Consider the following 24,659-nt stretch of genomic DNA (forward strand, 5'->3'; position numbering starts at 1 on the left):
ATTCTTTCAATTTTCTCAAGGCTATCAGCCTCCCATCCGCAGCCCTTGGATGGGGGGGACAGCCTCGGGCTTCACCCCTGGCCCTTGGGTGGCTGGGGGGGGACCCCTTGATTGAAGGGGTCCCCACTCCCCCAGGGTACCCCGGCCAGGGGTGACTAGTTGGATATTTAATGCCACGGCCGCAGGGCACTGTATAAAAGTGACCCCCGGCTGTGGCATTATCTGTCCAGCTAGTGGAGCCCGATGCTGGTGTAAAAATAATGGGGGACCCTACTCTTTTTGTCCCCCGTATTTTTTGCACCAGCACCAGGCGCAGAGCCCGGAGCTGGTTTTAAAAATACGGGGGATCCCCTGTCCGTTTTTCCCCCGGATTTTTAGAACCAGGACCGGCTCGAAGAGCCCGAGGCTGGTTATGCTTTGGAGGGGGGACCCCACGCAATTTTTCTTTTCCGGGTTTTTCACATTCCATTTAAAAAAATAAATAAAATAATAATAATCTTTTAAAAAATATATAAATAATACTTGTGCCTCCAAAAAAGACAAACCAAGTACCTAATCCCTTCTAATATAAATAGATATGCTATTACCCCAAAAAAATATTATTTTTTATTAGATTCCGCCTGCAAAGTGTGGCGGATTGAAAATGACGAATTTACTGTTTAAAAGCACTGTTGTCGAATTTACAAACTTCAATTGAATATACTTTTGTTGAATTGCCGCATTTGTACCATTGCAGAAAAGTCGAATTTGTCAAATGTCGAATTTTAAAAAGTCGAATTTTGAAAGGATGCAAGAATAGGCCCCGCCCCCTTCTTCACATCAGCCGTCCCCTTCTACCCCTGTACCTTGCTCTCTCCTGTCTGTGCTCTCTCCCGTCTGTAGGACTAAGCCCCGCCCCCTTCTTACCCTCCAGTGACTGCTCTCTCCTGACAAGTGGACCAGGCCTGCCCCCTACACGCTGCTGGTGTCTTCATTGTTACTTGGTCTGGAGCTCCGTTGGGGAGAGAACTCACGTGAGCTCATTAAGAATGAGGAACTGGGATGTTTTAATTTTATTGTGAGTAGTGTAGTGTGGTGATGTAGTATGTTGTATGGGGGGTATAGTGTAACTATGAAGTGCAGCATATGGGAGGGCTATAGCATAGTGATGTAGTGTGGCATATGGGGGGTGGTAGCGCATAGGCGTGCGTACAGGGGGTGCCTGGTGCGCACAGGCACTCCCTAATGTCCAGCACCGCTGCACGCCACGCTTGCTGTGGCACAGTGATCGCTGAGTGTGTGATCGGTGGAGCCTAGCCTGTAGCTCATTTCCGTACCTCCCACCACCGCTGCGCCCGCCCCCCCTCTGCCTGCTGCTAATACTATGCTGAGTGCATTCGTCGGCGGCCTCACTGGGGGGACTGGTGTCACCTTGCAATGTGACGTGGTGATGTCCGCCTATGCTCTCCTCCCGCCCACCCGTGCTTTCCTCCCGCTGCGGTCTCTCAGTCCTAGTGTGCCGCGGCTGCCACACCACTGGCAGTGTTCCTCTAGGGGGGACTGGGAGCCGCCGGCAGACACATTCTGCTGAGACTTACTTGTCAGTGCGGGTTCCGGATGGCAGGCGGCGGGTGGGAGGGCAGACGGGGAGCAGGTGTCACAAGGAGTGTGTTGGTAACTAATTCACAATACTTCCGCTCAACGTGGCACTGCTGGTCCTTCATCTCCCATGTCTCTTCACCAGGTGGCGGGCGGCCCGGAAATTAAGTGATGTGTTGTGCAGCAGTCAGTGTGAAGTGACTGTGAGTAACACTGATGGTGCTGATGATGCTGCTGCAGAATCGGGAAGCAATTAATTCATAAATATAATGTACTCAGTGTATTTTACATACATAAACATGTACATACGTGTATTTGTGTATACATGTATATACATGAGTGTGTGTGCATATATATATATATATATATATATACAGCCAGTTCCCAGGAACAAAAGTCCTCCCCCGCTTCCGCTAAGTCCACAGCATGACGCTGGGGCTCCACTGGTGGAGCCAGGTGCGGTGGGGGCCCGTCTCAAGTGCTTCAGCAATCAGTGAGCTTGCTCACAGGTGGATCCCTGGATTCTACAAGTAGTGTCTCAGGGATTCAAGCTGGAATTCGAGACGTCGTCCCCTCGCCGTTTCCTAAAATCTGCCTTGCCAACATCTCCCTTGGACAGGGAGGCTGTGATAGAGGCAAATTCACAAGCTGTATTTGCAGCAGGTGATAGTCAAGGTACCCCTCCTTCAACAAGGAAGGGGTTACTATTCCACAATGTTTGTGGTACCGAAACCGGACGGTTTGGTGAGACCCATTTTAAATTTTAAATCTTTGAACACGTATATAAAACGGTTCAAGTTCAAGATGGAATCGCTCAGGGCGGTTATCTCAAGCCTGGAGGAAGGGGATTACATGGTATCACTGGACATCAAGGATGCTTACCTGCATGTCCCCATTTACTCTCCTCACCAGGAGTACCTCAGATTTGTGGTACAGGACTGTCATTCTGCGGCGGGACTGCCGCATTCTAGATCAGTAAAAGCCCATTCCACGAGGAAGGTGGGCTCTTCTTGGGCGGCTGCCCGAGGGGTCTCTGCTTTACAACTTTGCCGAGCTGCTACTTGGTCGGGGTCAAACACATTTGCAAGATTTTACAAGTTTGACACCCTGGCTGAGGAGGACCTGGAGTTCGCTCATTCGGTGCTGCAGAGTCATCCGCACTCTCCCTCCCGTTTGGGAGCTTTGATATAATCCCCATGGTCCTTACGGAGTCCCAGCATCCACTTAGGACGTCAGAGAAAAATAAGAATTTACTTACCGATAATTCTATTTCTCATAGTCCGTAGTGGATGCTGGGAACTCCGTAAGGACCATGGGGAATAGCGGCTCCGCAGGAGACTGGGCACAAAAAGTAAAAGCTTTAGACTAGCTGGTGTGCACTGGCTCCTCCCCCTATGACCCTCCTCCAAGCCTCAGTTAAGATACTGTGCCCGGACGAGCGTACATAATAAGGAAGGATCTTGAATCCCGGGTAAGACTCATACCAGCCACACCAATCACACCGTACAACTCGTGATCTGAACCCAGTTAACAGTATGATAACCGTAGGAGCCTCTGAAAAGATGGCTTCCAACAATAAACAACCCGATTTGTTTGTAACAATAACTATATACAAGTATTGCAGACAATCCGCACTTGGGATGGGCGCCCAGCATCCACTACGGACTATGAGAAATAGAATTATCGGTAAGTAAATTCTTATTTTCTCTGACGTCCTAGTGGATGCTGGGAACTCCGTAAGGACCATGGGGATTATACCAAAGCTCCCAAACGGGCGGGAGAGTGCGGATGACTCTGCAGCACCGAATGAGAGAACTCCAGGTCCTCCTCAGCCAGGGTATCAAATTTGTAGAATTTAGCAAACGTGTTTGCCCCTGACCAAGTAGCTGCTCGGCAAAGTTGTAAAGCCGAGACCCCTCGGGCAGCCGCCCAAGATGAGCCCACCTTCCTTGTGGAATGGGCTTTTACAGATTTTGGCTGTGGCAGGCCTGCCACAGAATGTGCAAGTTGAATTGTACTACAAATCCAACGAGCAATCGTCTGCTTAGAAGCAGGAGCACCCAGTTTGTTGGGTGCATACAGTATAAACAGCGAGTCAGATTTTCTGACTCCAGCCGTCCTGGAAACATATATTTTCAGGGCCCTGACTACGTCCAGCAACTTGGAGTCCTCCAAGTCCCTAGTAGCCACAGGTACCACAATAGGTTGATTCATGTGAAACGCTGAAACCACCTTAGGGAGAAATTGAGGACGAGTCCTCAATTCCGCCCTATCCGAATGAAATATCAGGTAAGGGCTTTTATAGGATAAAGCCGCCAATTCTGATGCGCGCCTGGCTGAAGCCAGGGCCAACAGCATTACCACTTTCCATGTGAGATATTTCAAATCCACTGTGGCAAGTGGTTCAAACCAATGTGATTTTAGGAACCCTAAAACTACATTGAGATCCCAAGGTGCCACTGGAGGCACAAAAGGAGGCTGTATATGCAGTACCCCTTTGACAAACGTCTGAACTTCAGGCACTGAAGCCAGTTCTTTCTGGAAGAAGATCGACAGGGACGAAATTTGAACCTTAATGGATCCTAATTTTAGGCCCATAGACAATCCTGCTTGCAGGAAATGTAGGAAACGACCCAGTTGAAAATCCTCCGTAGGGGCCTTCTTGGCCTCACACCACGCAACATATTTTCGCCAAATGCGATGATAATGTTTTGCAGTTACATCCTTCCTGGCCTTGATCAGGGTAGGGATGACTTCATCTGGAATGCCTTTTTCCTTCAGGATCCGGCGTTCAACCGCCATGCCGTCAAACGCAGCCGCGGTAAGTCTTGGAACAGACAAGGTCCCTGCTGGAGCAGGTCCTTCCTTAGAGGTAGAGGCCACGGGTCCTCCGTGAGCATCTCTTGCAGCTCCGGGTACCAAGTTCTTCTTGGCCATTCCGGAGCCACGAGTATCGTTCTTACTCCTCTCCTTCTTATGATTCTCAGTACTTTTGGTATGAGAGGAAGAGGAGGGAACACATATACCGACTGGAACACCCACGGAGTTACCAGAGCGTCCACCGCTATTGCCTGAGGGTCCCTTGACCTGGCGCAATATCTGTCCAGTTTCTTGTTGAGACGGGACGCCATCATGTCCACCTTTGGTTTTTCCCAACGGTTTACAATCACTTGGAAGACTTCTGGATGAAGTCCCCACTCCCCCGGGTGGAGGTCGTGTCTGCTGAGGAAGTCTGCTTCCCAGTTGTCCACTCCCGGAATGAACACTGCTGACAGTGCTATCACATGATTTTCCGCCCAGCGGAGAATCCTTGCAGCTTCTGCCATTGCCCTCCTGCTTCTTGTGCCGCCCTGTCTGTTTACGTGGGCGACAGCCGTGATGTTGTCCGACTGGATCAATACCGGTTGACCCTGAAGCAGAGGCCTTGCTTGACTTAGGGCATTGTAAATGGCCCTTAGCTCTAGGATATTTATGTGAAGAGACGTTTCCATGCTTGACCACAAGCCCTGGAAATTTCTTCCCTGTGTGACTGCTCCCCAGCCTCTCAGGCTGGCATCCGTGGTTACCAGCATCCAATCCTAAGAAGCCACCATTTTTCCCAGGACTCTCGTGCACTGATGCACTGACACTTGTCCTGGTTTTAGGAGGTTCCTGACTAGCTCGGATAACTCCCTGGCCTTCTCCTCTGGGAGAAACACCTTTTTCTGGACTGTGTCCAGAATCATCCCTAGGAACAGTAGACGTGTTGTTGGAATCAGCTGTGATTTTGGGATATTTAGAATCCACCCGTGCTGACGTAGCACTACCTGAGATAGTGCTACTCCGACCTCTAACTGTTCCCTGGACCTTGCCCTTATCAGGAGATCGTCCAAGTAAGGGATAATTAATACGCCTTTTCTTTGAAGAAGAATCATCATTTCGGCCATTACCTTGGTAAAGACCCGTGGTGCCGTGGACAATCCAAACGGCAGCGTCTGAAACTGATAATGACAGTTTTGTATCACAAACCTGAGGTACCCTTGGTGAGAAGGGTAGATTGGGACATGGAGATAAGCATCCTTGATGTCTAGAGATACCATATAGTCCCCTTCTTCCAGGTTCGCTATCACTGCTCTGAGTGACTCCATCTTGAATTTGAACCTTTTTATGTAAGTGTTCAAAGATTTTAGATTTAAAATTGGTCTCACCGAGCCGTCCGGCTTCGGTACCACAAACAGCGTGGAATAATACCCCTTTCCCTGTTGTAGGAGGGGTACCTTGATTATCACCTGCTGGGAATACAGCTTGTGAATAGCTTCCAATACTGCCTCCCTGTCGGAGGGAGACGTTGGTAGAGCAGACTTCAGGAACCAGCGAGGGGGAGACGTCTCGCATTCCAATTTGTACCCCTGTGATACTACCTGCAGGATCCAGGGGTCCACTTGCGAGTGAGCCCACTGCGCGCTGAAATTCTTGAGACGGCCCCCCACCGTGCCCGAGTCTGCTTGCAGAGCCCCAGCGTCATGCTGAGGACTTGGCAGAAGCGGGGGAGGGCTTCTGCTCCTGGGAAGAGGCTGCATGGTGCAGTCTTTTTCCCCTTCTTCTGCCCCGGGGCAGGAACGAGCGGCCTTTTTCCCTCTTGCCCTTATAGGGACGAAAGGACTGGGTTTGAAAAGACGGTGTCTTTTTCTGCTGAGAGGTGACCTGGGGTAAAAAGGTGGATTTTCCAGCCGTTGCTGTGGCCACCAGGTCCGATAGACCGACCCCAAATAACTCCTCCCCTTTATACGGCAATACTTCCATATGTCGTTTGGAATCCGCATCACCTGACCACTGTCGCGTCCATAACGTTCTTCTGGCAGAAATGGACATCGCACTTACTCTAGATGCCAGGGTGCAAATATCCCTCTGTGCATCTCGCATATATAGTAATGCATCCTTTAAATGCTCTATAGTTAATAATATACTGTCCCTATCCAGGGTATCAATATTTTCAGTCAGGGAATCCGACCAAGCCACTCCAGCGCTGCACATCCAGGCTGAGGCGATCGCTGGTCGCAGTATAACACCGGTATGTGTGTATATACCTTTTAAGATATTTTCCAGCCTTCTATCAGCTGGTTCCTTGAGAGCGGCCGTATCAGGAGACGGTAATGCCACTTGTTTTGATAAGCGTGTGAGCGCCTTATCTACCCTAGGGGGTGTTTCCCAACGTGCCCTAACCTCTGGCGGGAAAGGGTATAGTGCCAATAATTTATTAGAAATCAGCAGTTTTTTATCGGGGGAAACCCACGCTTTATCACACACCTCATTTAATTCATCTGACTCAGGAAAAACCACTGGTAGTTTTTTCACACCCCACATAATACCCTTTTTTGTGGTACTTGTAGTGTCAGAAATGTTTAATGCCTCCTTCATTTCCGTGATCATGTAACGTGTGGCCCTACTGGACATTACGTTTGTCTCGTCACCGTCGACACTGGATTCAGTATCCGTGTCAGGGTCTGTGTCGACCATCTGAGGTAACGGGCGTTTTAGCGCCCTTGACGGTGTCTGAGACGCCTGAACAGGCACTAATTGATTTGTCGGCTGTCTCATGTCGTCAACAGTTTTTTGCAAAGTGCTGACATTGTCACGTAATTCTTTAATTACTACCATCCAGTCAGGTGTCGACCCCCTAGGGGGTGACATCACTAACACAGGCAATTGCTCTGCTTCCACATCATTTTCCTCCTCATACATGTCGACACAATCGTACCGACACCCAGCACACACACAGGGAATGCTCTGATAGAGGACAGGACCCCACTAGCCCTTTGGGGAGACAGAGGGAGAGTTTGCCAGCACACACCAGAGCGCTATATATATACAGGGATAACCTTATATAAGTGTTACTCCCTGTTATAGCTGCTGTATTTATATATTAGCTGCCAATAGTGCCCCCCTCTCTGTTTTACCCTGTTTCTGTAGTGCAGGACTGCAGGGGAGAGTCAGGGAGCCGTCCTTCCAGCGGAGCTGTGAAAGAAAATGGCGCTTGTGTGCTGAGGAGAAAGGCTCCGCCCCCTTCACGGCGGCCTTTTCTCCCGCTTTTTTCAGGAAACTGGCAGGGGATAAATGCATCCATATAGCCCAGGAGCTATATGTGATGCATTTTTTTTAGCCATATAAGGTTTTTATATTGTTTTTATTGCGTCTCAGGGCGCTCCCCCCCAGCGCCCTGCACCCTCAGTGACCGGAGTGTGAAGTGTGCTGAGAGCAATGGCGCACAGCTGCAGTGCTGTGCGCTACCTTATTTGAAGACAGGAACGTCTTCTGCCGCCGCTTTCTCCGGACCTCTTCGCTCTTCTGGCTCTGTAAGGGGGCTGGCGGCGCGGCTCCGGGACCCATCCAGGCTGAACCTGTGATCGTCCCTCTGGAGCTAATGTCCAGTAGCCAAGAAGCCCAATCCACTCTGCAGTCAGGTGAGTTCGCTTCTTCTCCCCTTAGTCCCACGATGCAGTGAGCCTGTTGCCAGCAGGACTCACTGAAAATAAAAAACCTATTTAAACTTTTACTTCTAAGCAGCTCAGGAGAGCCACCTAGCTTGCACCCTTCTCGTTCGGGCACAAAAATCTAACTGTGGCTTGGAGGAGGGTCATAGGGGGAGGAGCCAGTGCACACCAGCTAGTCTAAAGCTTTTACTTTTTGTGCCCAGTCTCCTGCGGAGCCGCTATTCCCCATGGTCCTTACGGAGTTCCCAGCATCCACTAGGACGTCAGAGAAATAAGATTTTACTCACCGGTAAATCTATTTCTCGTAGTCCGTAGTGGATGCTGGGCGCCCATCCCAAGTACTTGTACATAGTTATTGTTAACAAAAGGGTTATTGTTGAGAGCCATCTGTGCAGAGGCTCCGTTGTTGTCATACTGTTAACTGGGTATAATATCACGAGTTGTACGGTGTGATTGGTGTGGCTGGTATGAGTCTTACCCGGGATTCAAAATCCTTCCTTAGTGTCAGCTCTTCCGGGCACAGTATCCTAACTGAGGTCTGGAGGAGGGTCATAGGGGGAGGAGCCAGTGCACACCAGGTAGTCCTAAAGCTCTCTTTAGTTGTGCCAAGTCTCCTGCGGAGCCGCTATTCCCCATGGTCCTTACGGAGTCCCAGCATCCACTACGGACTACGAGAAATAGATTTACCGGTGAGTAAAATCTTATTATATATATATATATATATATATATATATATATATATATATATATATATATGACTTGGGGTTTGTTTTATTAGATAGAGCATGTCCCTGTGAAGTGCCTTTTGGGGTTGTGGTTTTTCAGAAAGTTACAGGTTTTTTTTAATTAAGAGAAATATGCCCCATTATAGAGATCGGGCATTTCAATTTGTTGCGCCTGCGCAGTGGCCGCCAGCAGGGGGTGTACTAGAGTGCCTTCTCTTGAGAGCCGCAATATGGCCGCCTTCTCCCCGGTTATTCTGTAAATAGGAAAATAACCTCACAGGTTCACATAGGGCAGAGTTGCCACTACTAGTGCAGGGCTGTAACTTACAGTACTAAGGAAAAGCCATATACTAAAGCGGCACGGTGACCTCACCCCTCTCAGAGACACCAGGGCGCAGCACACTGGTACACACACCTGTTAGCTCAGGGCAGCACTATAGGACCCTCCTGTAATGCTGTGCTGGCGGCGTGTAGTGATCAGGGCACTGGGAGACTGGCTGGCTGGTCTCCGTCTCTGCTGCCTATAGAACTTCCACCTCTGTTATATATCAGGGCTGCTCTCCTGTTGTTATGATTCCAATACTCTGGTCTGGGAATATCTTATAGCAAGGACCTGAGTACTGGAACGTAATGCTTGGAAAGGGAGTGGGAACGGGAATAGCCCCTGGCGCCCTATCTCCGTTGTCTCGCCCGTGCTGTCAGAAATCTCTTGCGAGACTATGGTTGCTTGGGCCCATGGCTGCCGCGTTTGAAGGGCGGATTACGTCTGCCCAACTCCGATGCCCCCTCAGGTCTTAATGGGAGACCAAGAGAAATCCGAGACAGGGTGATAACAAGGGGCCCTCTACTAAACAACAAAGCCAGGGGCTCAAAACTAACTTTAAACTAGAGTATGTGCGGAAAACCGCCAGGGAAAAGGACAACCAAAATACCCACTTGTCCACTCTTCTACCCGGCACCGGCGAGTTCCGGAGAGGAGTGTGGGAGCGTAAACCTCCGCAAATGCACCAACACAGAATACAAAATAAAGCGGCCTAGGCCGCAGCACGCGGCAGAGCCGCCACTCACGAAAACCACACGAGATCCTCTAGCGACTGTTGCGGGTAAATGAGGACTGGAAGACTCCTTGGGAAGAGATGACAACACTAAGATTCAGGAACTCTGAGGACAGGAATGACCGGACACAGCAGAACTGGAACAGACGTCAGCAAACCAAAGCAGCATGCAGGAAGCTATTACCGGCGTCTGTGTGAAGCACTGAGAAGGTATTTAGCAGGGAGTCCTTCAATCAGAAGTTCAGAGCCTGATTAGCACAATGCCGTGCAGCTGCCTTGCTGCATGACCAGAAGACAAGTGTGTGTGTGTGTAGTTTACTTGATTGACCCTGCAAGGGGAGCGCAGTCCGTCCGTGACGTCCCCGTTGCTAGGGTCCAGGCGGCTCAGCGCGCCCGGCGTCCTAGCGTTGCTAGGGAGCCGGCGGCTAGCACACTCGGCGTCCCTAGTTGCTAGGCGCCGGGCCGCGAGGACATCGCGGACCACGGCGCCTAACACCTGTGTGTTCTCTTCCTCTCCTACCTCACACTGGAACTGGCCGCCCAGAGAACGAGAGGGCAGCGGCTGACATCAGAGAGGGTGCAGCAATCTGTGTGGGCAGAGCCCCTCACAGCAAGGTGTCCTTATGCTGTGCCCCGTGTAATCACTGTGATCCATACAGACTCTCACCCTGGTATGCTCTCTATTATTTATTTTTTTACACTGCGGCATGCTCGAGGGAAGGGAGCAGGCACCACCCCACCGCCACTACTCCTCCGCCAGCATCACTGCCGAGCCGGTCAGTGTTCCGGCGGCAATGAGCAGTAGGCAGCCACCAGCAACAACAGTCAGGAAGCTGTTACTCCCGGCAGCAGTAGCGTCAAGCTGCAATTCAGCCAGCGGCACGATGATCCGGGAGACAGTGGCAGCACAGGGAAGCAGTACCCCCTCCAATCGCAGCACCAACTAGGAGACTGAGGCAGCAACCTGCCCCCAGCAGCAGCACCACCCTGATGATAGGTAAGATGCATTTTGGTGTCACAAGAAGGTGGCCGGAGTAGTGGCTGGCTGTGGTCACACCCCGGGGAAAAGTGATAGTGATTTCAGTGTTCCCTTGCGCGGGGATTGGATGTGTAGATGTATGAAGGCTATGTATGTATAGATGTGAGCGGCAGTGTGCGGATGTATGAGAGCGGCAGTGTGCGGATGTATGAGAGCGGCAATGTACGGCTGTATAACTGCGTCGGTGTGCGGCTGTATGAGTGCGATGGTGTGCGGCTGTATGCGTGCGGCGGTGTGCGGCTGTAAGAGTGCGGCAGTGTGCGGCTGTAAGAGTGCGGCTGTAAGAGTGCGGCTGTAAGAGTGCGGGGTTGTACGGATGTATGAGAGCGGGGTTGTACGGATGTATGAGAGCGGCAGTGTATGGATGTATGAGAGCAACAGTGTACAGTTGTGTGAGAGCGGCAGTGTGCGGATGTATGAGAGTGGCGGTGTACGGATGTATGAGAGCGGCAGTGTATGGATGGCAGCGTCATAGGGAGGGATGTCGGAATGCTGTTATAGGGTTCCTAATACAAAATGCCACGTTGGGCTTGATGGGCAGGTAGTGCGGCAAGCACACCCAAATTGGCATCTGACGTCGCCTGCAGTCCACACTGTTGTGAGGAGTCAGAGTTAATTTTGACTGTGTAGTGTACTCACAGAGGACCTACCGCCCGTCCCCTCCTCGCATCTGAGCAGCAGGTCAGGCTCTTATTTTCTTTTTAATCAGGAGAGGCCGAGTGAACTGTGAGCAGGGGGGCAGAGCTACATGGGACCCAGAGGGGCTGCTGTGCTGTCAGAGAGGGAGAGGAAGAGAGAGATGAAGCTACTGCAGATCCCCAGCTGATTGTGAGGTGCTGGGTTGAAGGGTGATGTGATCACCCTTCTCCCTCGCTGCCGCTGGGGACCGCATCTAGGCTTCCTCCATCGAGGGCATGCGGCGCAGCAGTGGGCAGCGTGTAATGAGTTTGTCTGACTCATTATACTGCTGCCTGTTGTGGACACCTCCGTCCGTACGGACTGGTGTACATGCCCAGCACAGAGGTGACAGTGTTGGTGGAAGTGCTGCCCAGTTCTGACCCTGCAGGCCTCCCTGATCTGACTGCGGCCGCTGCTGCTGCGGCGGCCCGAAACCCCTGCCGGTCCCCTCCATAGACTTCTGCCTGTCCAGCGCTGAGGTACTAGGGGTATCCCAGCTGCGGGAAGGGTATGTCTCTGGCTTTCTCTCCGGCAGGGGAAGGTGACAGCGGCGGAGGAAGTGTTGCCCACCTCAGACACTGCAGGCCTCCCCGATCCAGCTGTGGCCACAGTTGATGCTGCCAGAACCCCCTGCTGGTCTCCTTTGTTGACTGCCGCATGGCCAGTGCTGAAGTACTGGGGGTAGGCCAGCTACGGGAAGAGTGTATCTGCCTCGGGCTCTCTCTCTCTGTCAGGGGAAGGAAGGGCTGATTCTCTGGCACAACAGGGAGGGCTAGGCTGCAGGAACACAGCACTGGAAGAAACAGGAGGCCGAACTCATGACCAAAAAGTGAGCAGTGCAGTGATCAGCCCCCTAGTCTTTCCCTCTCTCTGGGTGCAGAGCTGTATTCTACAGAGAGAGCTGGGATGGGAAGAAGGGGAACGGCACCTGACACACACATACACGCGCGGCACCTGACACACACATACACGCGCAACACCTGACACACACACATACACGTGCGGCACCTGACACACACACACGTAGCATCAGACACAATAAAATAAACATGCAGCACCTGATCCACACATACACGCGCAACACCTGACACACACACATACACGTGCGGCACCTGACACACACACACACGTAGCATCAGACACAATAAAATAAACATGCAGCACCTGACCCACACATACACGCGCAACACCTGACACACACACACATACACGTGCGGCACCTGACACACACACGTACCATCAGACACAATAAAATAAACATGCAGCACCTGACACATGCATATACACGCAGCACCTGACACATGCATATACACGCAGCACCTGACACATGCATATACACGCAGCACCTGACACATGCATATACATGCAGCACCTGACACATACATATACACGCACACCATCAGACACACACATACACACGCAGTGCCTTACTCACACACACATAGACACGTGCAGCACCTGAGGCACACACATGTACACGCGCAGCACCTGACGCACACACATGTACACGCGCAGCACCTGACGCACACTCATGTACACACGCAGCACCTGACGCACACTCATGTACACGCGCAGCACCTAATGCACACTCATGTACACGCGCAGCACCTGACGCACACTCATGTACACGCGCATCACCTGACACAGACATACGTATTCATGCACAGCACCAGACATACACTTGTACACACGCGGAGCACCTGATACTCACACACATATACACCCGCAACACCTGACACACACACACACACGTGCGGCAGCTGACGCATACACACGCACCATCAGACACACTCATATATACACGCAGCACCTGACACACACATACACACAGGAGCTGACACACACATACACAGGCAGCACCTGACACACACACACATATACACGCGCAGCACCTGACACCACGCACTCACACGTACAAGCAATGCATTTCACGCCTACCTCCAGCCTCAGTTACAGGCTGCTGCCGCCTACCCCCCTCCCTGCATCAGCTGCAAAGGCAGCAAAATATTTTGACCAAAGTCTAAAGGCCCGTACACATTAAACGATGTCGCTCTGTGAGCTACATCGTCTAATGTTTCCCCTCCCGGGCCGGCCGGCGGCCGACTGTACACACTGAGCGATATGACCGCTCATATCGCTCAGTGACGTCACGCCCCCGCCAGCCCTGCATGAAGGTCGTGGACGACAGTCCACATCCTTCCTGCATGCCCTACCGACAGCGAAGATTGTTGCCGACCCGCGGGGCCGCGCATCGTTTGTCGCTGGCTGCATACACACTTAACGATAAAATGAGCGACGTCGCTCATTAAATCGTTAAGTGTGTACGGACCTTAAACAATTTGGTTTGGTTAATAAAATAATTTTGCACAGAACAGTGATGTTATACGAACATTTTCATTAAACATTTAAAAAATCAAATGTTTATTCTTTAAGTGAAATTTTACATTTCTGAATAAAAAAAATAAATTTAAAAAAAGCGATGAAATTCCATAGACAAAAAACCTTACGGTTTCACATGTCCCATTAAGGCTTCTTAGACATGATCGAAATTTCAGAAACCTGTTGTAACTCTTCCACTCAAACTCCAAAAAGCAATGAAATTCCAATCATTAAGGCTGACGCCTTAATGGACGTGTTCCTTGTGCAATACAGATATGGTATGCCATCACAGCCTGTGGGTAAGTGCAGATTCAGCACTCTCACAGAGTGAGATTGCTGTCACTCACACAATGGTGGAGCTGCTAATTCACAGATTTGTGTGCTCATTGGAATACACACATGCAGTCTATGCAACTGAAGGTCTGAGCGGAAGACAAAGCTGCTCAGATGAGGTAAGAGTGTTGTTGATTGGAGGGAGGAGAGCGGTGTGGATGGGGGAACAGAAGTGTGTGGATAGAGGGAACACTAAGCAGCACTAATGGGGGGGACAGAGAAACACAGGGGGTAATTCAGACCGCAGCAGCAGCAGCGATTGCAGTCTGAATTAGTTTGTGAGGTGCGCACGTGCAATGGCCGCACTGCGCGTGCGTACCCCAGGAGCCCAGTGAGATGCTATCACCCTGCCTGATTGATAGGCAGAGGTGGTTGCGGGGAAGGAGGGGGGCGTGCAAACAGCGTTAGAATGCCATTGGCAGGGCATGGTCTGCACAACGGAGGCGTTTCCGGACCACTGGGGGGTGGGCTGTGGCGGTTATCCCCCTGCCAAGAGCGCAGGATCCACTAAATTTACCTTCAGGATGTCAGCTACATGAATAGGGTAAGAGTGGTGTGGATAGGGGGTAGATTAAGCAGCAAGTATGGGAAGGGAGACAGAGCGGTGCAGATGGGGGAAATGGTGCAGATGGGTTGAAAACACTGGCATGGATGGGTAGAAAACTGGTGCAGATGGGAGAGAAGACAGTGTGCCATGTACTGGAGGAGGCGGAGTGACGTTGAAGAAGGAAACACTGAGCAGCACAGAGAGAAGGAAACGGTGGTACAGACAATGCACAGGTGGGGAAAGACAGATGGTACAGATAAGTTAGTACAGACTAGCACAGATGGGAGAACACAGCAGTAGGGATTGGGGAAGACCGGGCAGCATGGGGGTGTATAGGGGAAGTAAGTGTAGATGCATAGACCGTAGATGGGGTATTATAGTTTAGCAATTAACCAAGATGTTTGAGGGAGCTAAATGTGTATACTAAGTGAGATGGATGTATGGAGTTAGAAGGATGTTGTAACAAGGTGGCTTTGTTGTGTTGACTGAATGGGATGGTTGTGGGCACTGTGTGGGATGGGAGCACCACAAAACTGCTCAGACCTTCAGTTGCATAGACTGCATGTGTGTATTCCAATGAGCACACAAATCTGTGAATTAGCAGCTCCACCATTGTGTGAGTGACAGCAATCTCACTCTGTGAGAGTGCTGAATCTGCACTTACCCACAGGCTGTGATGGCATACCATATCTGTATTGCGCAAGGAACACGTCCATTAAGGCGTCAGCCTTAATGATCGGAATTTCATTGCTTTTTGGAGTTTGAGTGGAAGAGTTACAACAGGCTTCTGAAATTTCGATCATGTCTAAGAAGCCTTAATGGGACATGTGAAACCGTAAGGTTTTTTGTCTATGGAATATAAATATATATATATATATATATATATATATATATATCACAAACATATATGATTCATACATATATCATACATACATATATCACACATACATGATACATACATGAGAAAGACCTGGGATGGTGATGAGGCCAGGGCCCCCTGCTGATGTTGCGTTGAGGTTCAATCCCACCCAGGGACCTAATTGACCTTGTTATCAGATTTTGGTGATCTTTAAGTAGACAAGTCAAATTTCATACCCCCTGTTATGGTGTAGGGTACCTGGCCTTCTCTGATGTAATCAGAGTTAGATTTGATTCAGTGATTTTATAAAAACATCTAGGAAGCACAATTTAGCAGTGGGTTGCAGAGAAAAAGAAATATGCTGGCAAAAAAATCAAATTGCGTGATTAAACAGCTCTTCATTTTCTGGCTTTATTTTTATGCTAACAAATTTGTTCTCTGAAAAGTGTCCACAAAGCCAAGTCTCTGATTAACACCTTTGTAGGGATGGTTTTTCACCTATTACTAAATTAAACTTGCTTCATTGGAAAGGCAGCAAGATGCATCCTCATTTCAATGTCTACTGAAATAATACAGGTTGACACCAGGAAACATTAACGCCACTGCATCCTTGCTGCTTTCTCATGTGGAAGTCTGTTTAATGTGAAAACAAGGTGATATCTAATTAGCACACAGGTAAGGAATTAAGAAAATCTTTATTTAAGGGTGAAGATGTTTCTCACAAAATCGTTGCCCCAATGCATCATTGAAATTCAAGCTGGAAAGATGATTTTAATATATCACTTGTACATTTTGTATTGCTCTTCTGGTGACAATGTAGTTTGTTTTTGTCAATTACCATTTTAATAATAGGGTAAAGAAAATGAAGTGGATTTTTAAAAGAAAACAATACTGTCAATATACTATTAAAACAAATTAAAATGGTAAAAGTTATTGTACTTTAAGTAAAAATAAAAGAGCCAAAATATCAATCCCAGTTTTGGATTACTTTAATTAACAAAAAAAAAATGCATATAGCAGAGGATAGTTTCAATCTGCCTACCTCTGGGTTATGGGCCCAGCATGCTTCCATTGCAGTACTCTGCTGCACATGTAAGTGCAAGAGATCCTGAAGCACTCACTCATCATGGGAAAGTACCAATGTGTTTCTTCGTTGGTTGATGGAAGAAACATCTTACAAAAACTCTCCAGATTATTGACTTTTTAAAGTTTTTCTAGGAAACGTTTTAGATGAATGCTTATTAGCCTTTGTCAGTATGAACTTTTGCAAAGTGTCTCTGTGGCGCAATCAGTTAGTATGTACGGCTATTAACCAAAAGGTTGGTGGTTCAATCCCACCCAGGGACCTAATTGACCTTGTTATCAGATTTTGGTGATCTTTAAGTAGACAAGTCAAATTTCATACCCCCTGTTATGGTGTAGGGTACCTGGCCTTCTCTGATGTAATCAGAGTTAGATTTGATTCAGTGATTTTATAAAAACATCTAGGAAGCACAATTTAGCAGTGGGTTGCAGAGAAAAAGAAATATGCTGGCAAAAAAATCAAATTGCGTGATTAAACAGCTCTTCATTTTCTGGCTTTATTTTTATGCTAACAAATTTGTTCTCTGAAAAGTGTCCACAAAGCCAAGTCTCTGATTAACACCTTTGTAGGGATGGTTTTTCACTTATTACTAAATTAAACTTGCTTCATTGGAAAGGCAGCAAGATGCATCCTCATTTCAATGTCTACTGAAATAATACAGGTTGACACCAGGAAACATTAACGCCACTGCATCCTTGCTGCTTTCTCATGTGGAAGTCTGTTTAATGTGAAAACAAGGTGATATCTAATTAGCACACAGGTAAGAAATTACGAAAATCTTTATTTAAGGGTGAAGATGTTTCTCACAAAATTGTTGCCCCAATGCATCATTGAAATTCAAGCTGGAAAGATGATTTTAATATATCACTTGTACATTTTGTATTGCTCTTCTGTTGACAATGTAGTTTTTTTTTGTCAATTACCATTTTAATAATAGGGTAAAGAAAATTAAGTGGATTTTTGAAAGAAAACTATACTGTCAATATACTATTAAAACAAATTAAAATGGTAAAAGTTATTGTACTTTAAGTAAAAATAAAAGAGCAAAAATATCAATCCCAGTTTTGATTACTTAAATTAACAAAAAAAAATGCATATAGCAAAGGATAGTTTCAAACTGCCTACCTCTGGGTTATGGGTCCAGCATGCTTCCATTGCAGTACTCTGCTGCACACGTAAGTGCAAGAGATCCTGAAGCACTCACTCATCATGGGAAAGTACCAATGTGTTTCTTCATTGGTTGATGGAAGAAACATCTTACAAAAACTCTCCAGATTATTGATTTTTTAATGTTTTTCTAGGAAACGTTCTAGATGTATGCATATTAGCCTTTGTCAGTATGTACTTTTTGCAAAGTGTCTCTGTGGCGCAATCGGTTAGTGTGTTTGACTATTAACCAAAAGGTTGGTGGTTCAATCCCACCCAGGGACGTAATTAACCTTGTGATCAGATTTTGGTGATATTTAAGTAGACAAGTCAAAATTTCAAACCTCCTCTTATGGTGTAGGGTACATGGCCTTCTCTGATGTAATCAGAGTTAGATTTGATTCAGTGATTTTATAAAAAACAGCTAGGTAGCACAATTTAGCAGTGGGTTGCAGAGAAAAAAAATATGCTGGCAGAAAAATCCAATCGAGTGATTAAACAGCTCTTCATTTTCTGGCTTTATTTTTATGCTAACAAATTTGTTCTCTGAAAAGTGTCCACAAAGCCAAGTCTCTGATTAACACCTTTGTAAGGATGGTTTTTCACCTATTACTAAATTAAACTTGCTTCATTGGAAAGGCAGCAAGATGCATCCTCATTTCAATGTCTACTGAAATAATACAAGTTGACACCAGGAAACATTAACGCCACTGCATCCTTGCTGCTTTCTCATGTGGAAGTCTGTTTAATGTGAAAACAAGGTGATATCTAATTAGCACACAGGTAAGGAATTAAGAAAATCTTTATTTAAGGGTGAAGATGTTTCTCACAAAATTGTTGACCCAATGCATCATTGAAATTCAAGCTGGAAAGATGATTTTAATATATCACTTGTACATTTTGTATTGCTCTCCTGGTGACAATGTAGTTTGTTTTTGTCAATTACCATTTTAATAATAGGGTAAAGAAAATGAAGTGGATTTTTAAAAGAAAACAATACTGTCAATATACTATTAAAACAAATTAAAATGGTAAAAGTTATTGTACTTTAAGTAAAAATAAAAGAGACAAAATATCAATCCCAGTTTTGGATTACTTTAATTAACAAAAAAAAAATGCATATAGCAGAGGATAGTTTCAATCTGCCTACCTCTGGGTTATGGGCCCAGCATGCTTCCATTGCAGTACTCTGCTGCACATGTAAGTTCAAGAGATCCTGAAGCACTCACTCATCATGGGAAAGTACCAATGTGTTTCTTCGTTGGTTGATGGAAGAAACATCTTACAAAAACTCTCCAGATTATTGACTTTTTAAAGCAGGGCTGGCCAAACCAGTCCTCGAGATCTACTAACAGTTCACATTTTCTAGACTACCTAGCTGGTGCACAGGTGTAGTCATTACTAATTAAGATGTGCTGCATTCATTCCTAACTGACCATTCTACAGATCTCCAGGAGGCCTGGAAAACATGAACTGTTTGAAGATCTCGAGGACCGGTTTGGCCAGCCCTGTTTTTAAGTTTTTCTAGGAAACGTTTTAGATGAATGCTTATTAGCATTTGTCAGTATGTTCTTTTGCAAAGTGTCTCTGTGGCGCAATCAGTTAGTGTGTACGGCTATTAACCATAAGGTTGGTGGTTCAATCCCACCCAGGGACGTAATTGACCTTGTTATCAGATTTTGGTGATCTTTAAGTAGACAAGTCAAATTTCATACCCCCTGTTATGGTGTAGGGTACCTGGCCTTCTCTGATGTAATCAGAGTTAGATTTGATTCAGTGATTTTATAAAAACATCTAGGAAGCACAATTTAGCAGTGGGTTGCAGAGAAAAAGAAATATGCTGGCAAAAAAATCAAATTGCGTGATTAAACAGCTCTTCATTTTCTGGCTTTATTTTTATGCTAACAAATTTGTTCTCTGAAAAGTGTCCACAAAGCCAAGTCTCTGATTAACACCTTTGTAGGGATGGTTTTTCACCTATTACTAAATTAAACTTGCTTCATTGGAAAGGCAGCAAGATGTATCCTCATTTCAATGTCTACTGAAATAATACAGGTTGACACCAGGAAACATTAACGCCACTGCATCCTTGCTGCTTTCTCATGTGGAAGTCTGTTTAATGTGAAAACAAGGTGATATCTAATTAGCACACAGGTAAGGAATTAAGAAAATCTTTATTTAAGGGTGAAGATGTTTCTCACAAAATCGTTGCCCCAATGCATCATTGAAATTCAAGCTGGAAAGATGATTTTAATATATCACTTGTACATTTTGTATTGCTCTTCTGGTGACAATGTAGTTTGTTTTTGTCAATTACCATTTTAATAATAGGGTAAAGAAAATGAAGTGGATTTTTGAAAGAAAACAATACTGTCAATATACTATTAAAACAAATTAAAATGGTAAAAGTTATTGTACTTTAAGTAAAAATAAAAGAGACAAAATATCAATCCCAGTTTTGGATTACTTTAATTAACAAAAAAAATGCATATAGCAGAGGATAGTTTCAATCTGCCTACCTCTGGGTTATGGGCCCAGCATGCTTCCATTGCAGTACTCTGCTGCACATGTAAGTGCAAGAGATCCTGAAGCACTCACTCATCATGGGAAGGTACCAATGTGTTTCTTCGTTGGTTGATGGAAGAAACATCTTACAAAAACTCTCCAGATTATTGACTTTTTAAAGTTTTTCTAGGAAACGTTTTAGATGAATGCTTATTAGCCTTTGTCAGTGTCTCTGTGGCGCAATCGGTTAGTGTGTTTGGCTATTAACCAAAAGGTTGGTGGTTCAATCCCACCCAGGGACGTAATGAAGAACAAATTTGTTAGCATAAAAATAAAGCCAGAAAATGAAGAGCTGTTTAATCACGCAATTTGATTTTTTTGCCAGCATATTTCTTTTTCTCTGCAACCCACTGCTAAATTGTGCTTCCTAGATGTTTTTATAAAATCACTGAATCAAATCTAACTCTGATTACATCAGAGAAGGCCTGGTACCCTACACCATAACAGGGGGTATGAAATTTGACTTGTCTACTTAAAGATCACCAAAATCTGATAACAAGGTCAATTACGTCCCTGGGTGGGATTAAACCACCAACCTTTTGGTTAATAGCCAAACACACTAACCGATTGCACCACAGAGACACTTTGCAAAAGTCCATACTGACAAAGGCTAATAAGCATTCATCTAAAACGTTTCCTAGAAAACTTTAAAAAGTCAATAATCTGGAGAGTTTTTGTAAGATGTTTCTTCCATCAACCAACGAAGAAACACATTGATACTTTCCCATGATGAGTGAGTGCTTCAGGATCTCTTGAACTTACATGTGCAGCAGAGTACTGCAATGGAAGCATGCTGGGCCCATAACCCAGAGGTAGGCAGATTGAAACTATCCTCTGCTATATGCATTTTTTTTTGTTAATTAAAGTAATCCAAAACTGGGATTGATATTTTGTCTCTTTTATTTTTACTTAAAGTACAATAACTTTTACCATTTTAATTTGTTTTAATAGTATATTGACAGTATTGTTTTCTTTCAAAAATCCACTTAATTTTCTTTACCCTATTATTAAAATGGTAATTGACAAAAACAAACTACATTGTCACCAGAAGAGCAATACAAAATGTACAAGTGATATATTAAAATCATCTTTCCAGCTTGAATTTCAATGATGCATTGGGGCAACGATTTTGTGAGAAACATCTTCACCCTTAAATAAAGATTTTCTTAATTCCTTACCTGTGTGCTAATTAGATATCACCTTGTTTTCACATTAAACAGACTTCCACATGAGAAAGCAGCAAGGATGCAGTGGCGTTAATGTTTCCTGGTGTCAACCTGTATTATTTCAGTAGACATTGAAATGAGGATACATCTTGCTGCCTTTCCAATGAAGCAAGTTTAATTTAGTAATAGGTGAAAAACCATCCCTACAAAGGTGTTAATCAGAGACTTGGCTTTGTGGACACTTTTCAGAGAACAAATTTGTTAGCATAAAAATAAAGCCAGAAAATAAAGAGCTGTTTAATCACTCAATTGGATTTTTCTGCCAGCATATTTTTTTTTCTCTGCAACCCACTGCTAAATTGTGCTTCCTAGCTGTTTTTATAAAATCACTGAATCAAATCTAACTCTGATTACATCAGAGAAGGCCAGGTACCCTACACCATAACAGGGGGTTTGAAATTTTGACTTGTCTACTTAAAGATCACCAAAATCTGATAAGGTCAATTAGGTCCCTGGGTGGGATTGAACCACCAACCTTTTGGTTAATAGCCGTACATACTAACTGATTGTGCCACAGAGACACTTTGCAAAAGTCCATACTGACAAAGGCTAATAAGCATTCATCTAAAACGTTTCCTAGAAAAACTTTAAAACAGGGCTGGCCAAACCGGTCCTCGAGATCTTCCAACAGTTCATGTTTTCCAGGCCTCCTGGAGATCTGTAGAATGGTCAGTTAGGAATGAATGCAGCACATCTTAATTAGTAATGACTACACCTGTGCACCAGCTAGGTAGTCTAGAAAATGTGAACTGTTAGTAGATCTCGAGGACTGGTTTGGCCAGCCCTGCTTTAAAAAGTCAATAATCTGGAGAGTTTTTGTAAGATGTTTCTTCCATCAACCAACGAAGAAACACATTGGTACTTTCCCATGATGAGTGAGTGCTTCAGGATCTCTTGAACTTACATGTGCAGCAGAGTACTGCAATGGAAGCATGCTGGGCCCATAACCCAGAGGTAGGCAGATTGAAACTATCCTCTGCTATATGCATTTTTTTTTTGTTAATTAAAGTAATCCAAAACTGGGATTGATATTTTGTCTCTTTTATTTTTACTTAAAGTACAATAACTTTTACCATTTTAATTTGTTTTAATAGTATATTGACAGTATTGTTTTCTTTCAAAAATCCACTTCATTTTCTTTACCCTATTATTAAAATGGTAATTGACAAAAACAAACTACATTGTCACCAGAAGAGCAATACAAAATGTACAAGTGATATTTTAAAATCATCTTTCCAGCTTGAATTTCAATGATGCATTGGGGCAACGATTTTGTGAGAAACATCTTCACCCTTAAATAAAGATTTTCTTAATTCCTTACCTGTGTGCTAATTAGATATCACCTTGTTTTCACATTAAACAGACTTCCACATGAGAAAGCAGCAAGGATGCAGTGGCGTTAATGTTTCCTGGTGTCAACCTGTATTATTTCAGTAGACATTGAAATGAGGATGCATCTTGCTGCCTTTCCAATGAAGCAAGTTTAATTTAGTAATAGGTGAAAAACCATCCCTACAAAGGTGTTAATCAGAGACTTGGCTTTGTGGACACTTTTCAGAGAACAAATTTGTTAGCATAAAAATAAAGCCAGAAAATGAAGAGCTGTTTAATCACGCAATTTGATTTTTTTGCCAGCATATTTCTTTTTCTCTGCAACCCACTGCTAAATTGTGCTTCCTAGATGTTTTTATAAAATCACTGAATCAAATCTAACTCTGATTACATCAGAGAAGGCCAGGTACCCTACACCATAACAGGGGGTATGAAATTTGACTTGTCTACTTAAAGATCACCAAAATCTGATAACAAGGTCAATTAGGTCCCTGGGTGGGATTGAACCTCAACGCAACATCAGCAGGGGGCCCTGGCCTCATCACCATCCCAGGTCTTTCTCATGTATGTATCATGTATGTGTGTGTGATATATGTATGAATCATATATGTTTGTGATATATATATATATATATATATATATATTCCATAGACAAAAAACCTTACGGTTTCACATGTCCCATTAAGGCTTCTTAGACATGATCGAAATTTCAGAAGCCTGTTGTAACTCTTCCACTCAAACTCCAAAAAGCAATGAAATTCCGATCATTAAGGCTGACGCCTTAATGGACGTGTTCCTTGCGCAATACAGATATGGTATGCCATCACAGCCTGTGGGTAAGTGCAGATTCAGCACTCTCACAGAGTGAGATTGCTGTCACTCACACAATGGTGGAGCTGCTAATTCACAGATTTGTGTGCTCATTGGAATACACACATGCAGTCTATGCAACTGAAGGTCTGAGCAGTTTTGTGGTGCTCCCATCCCACACAGTGCCCACAACCATCCCATTCAGTCAACACAACAAAGCCACCTTGTTACAACATCCTTCTAACTCCATACATCCATCTCACTTAGTATACACATTTAGCTCCCTCAAACATCTTGGTTAATTGCTAAACTATAATACCCCATCTACGGTCTATGCATCTACACTTACTTCCCCTATACACCCCCATGCTGCCCGGTCTTCCCCAATCCCTACTGCTGTGTTCTCCCATCTGTGCTAGTCTGTACTAACTTATCTGTACCATCTGTCTTTCCCCACCTGTGCATTGTCTGTACTACCGTTTCCTTCTCTCTGTGCTGCTCAGTGTTTCCTTCTTCAACGTCACTCCGCCTCCTCCAGTACATGGCACACTGTCTTCTCTCCCATCTGCACCAGTTTTCTACCCATCCATGCCAGTGTTTTCAACCCATCTGCACCATTTCCCCCATCTGCACCGCTCTGTCTCCCTTCCCATACTTGCTGCTTAATCTACCCCCTATCCACACCACTCTTACCCTATTCATGTAGCTGACATCCTGAAGGTAAATTTAGTGGATCCTGCGCTCTTGGCAGGGGGATAACCGCCACAGCCCACCCCCCAGTGGTCCGGAAACGCCTCCGTTGTGCAGACCATGCCCTGCCAATGGCATTCTAA

At 45.7% G+C, this 24,659-nt stretch overlaps 1 non-coding gene across 1 annotated transcript; it reads left to right on the plus strand.

Annotated features, from left to right (window-relative positions):
• The first annotated feature begins 20,626 nt into the window (after positions 1–20,626).
• On the plus strand, positions 20,627–20,700 carry TRNAN-AUU (transfer RNA asparagine (anticodon AUU)). The gene has a single exon. It is a non-coding gene; the product is annotated as a tRNA-Asn (tRNA).
• The last annotated feature ends 3,959 nt before the right edge of the window (positions 20,701–24,659 follow it).

This window comes from Pseudophryne corroboree, unplaced genomic scaffold (genome assembly GCF_028390025.1).
Source record: "Pseudophryne corroboree isolate aPseCor3 unplaced genomic scaffold, aPseCor3.hap2 scaffold_770, whole genome shotgun sequence".
In the NCBI taxonomy this organism is placed as follows: Eukaryota; Metazoa; Chordata; class Amphibia; order Anura; family Myobatrachidae; genus Pseudophryne; species Pseudophryne corroboree.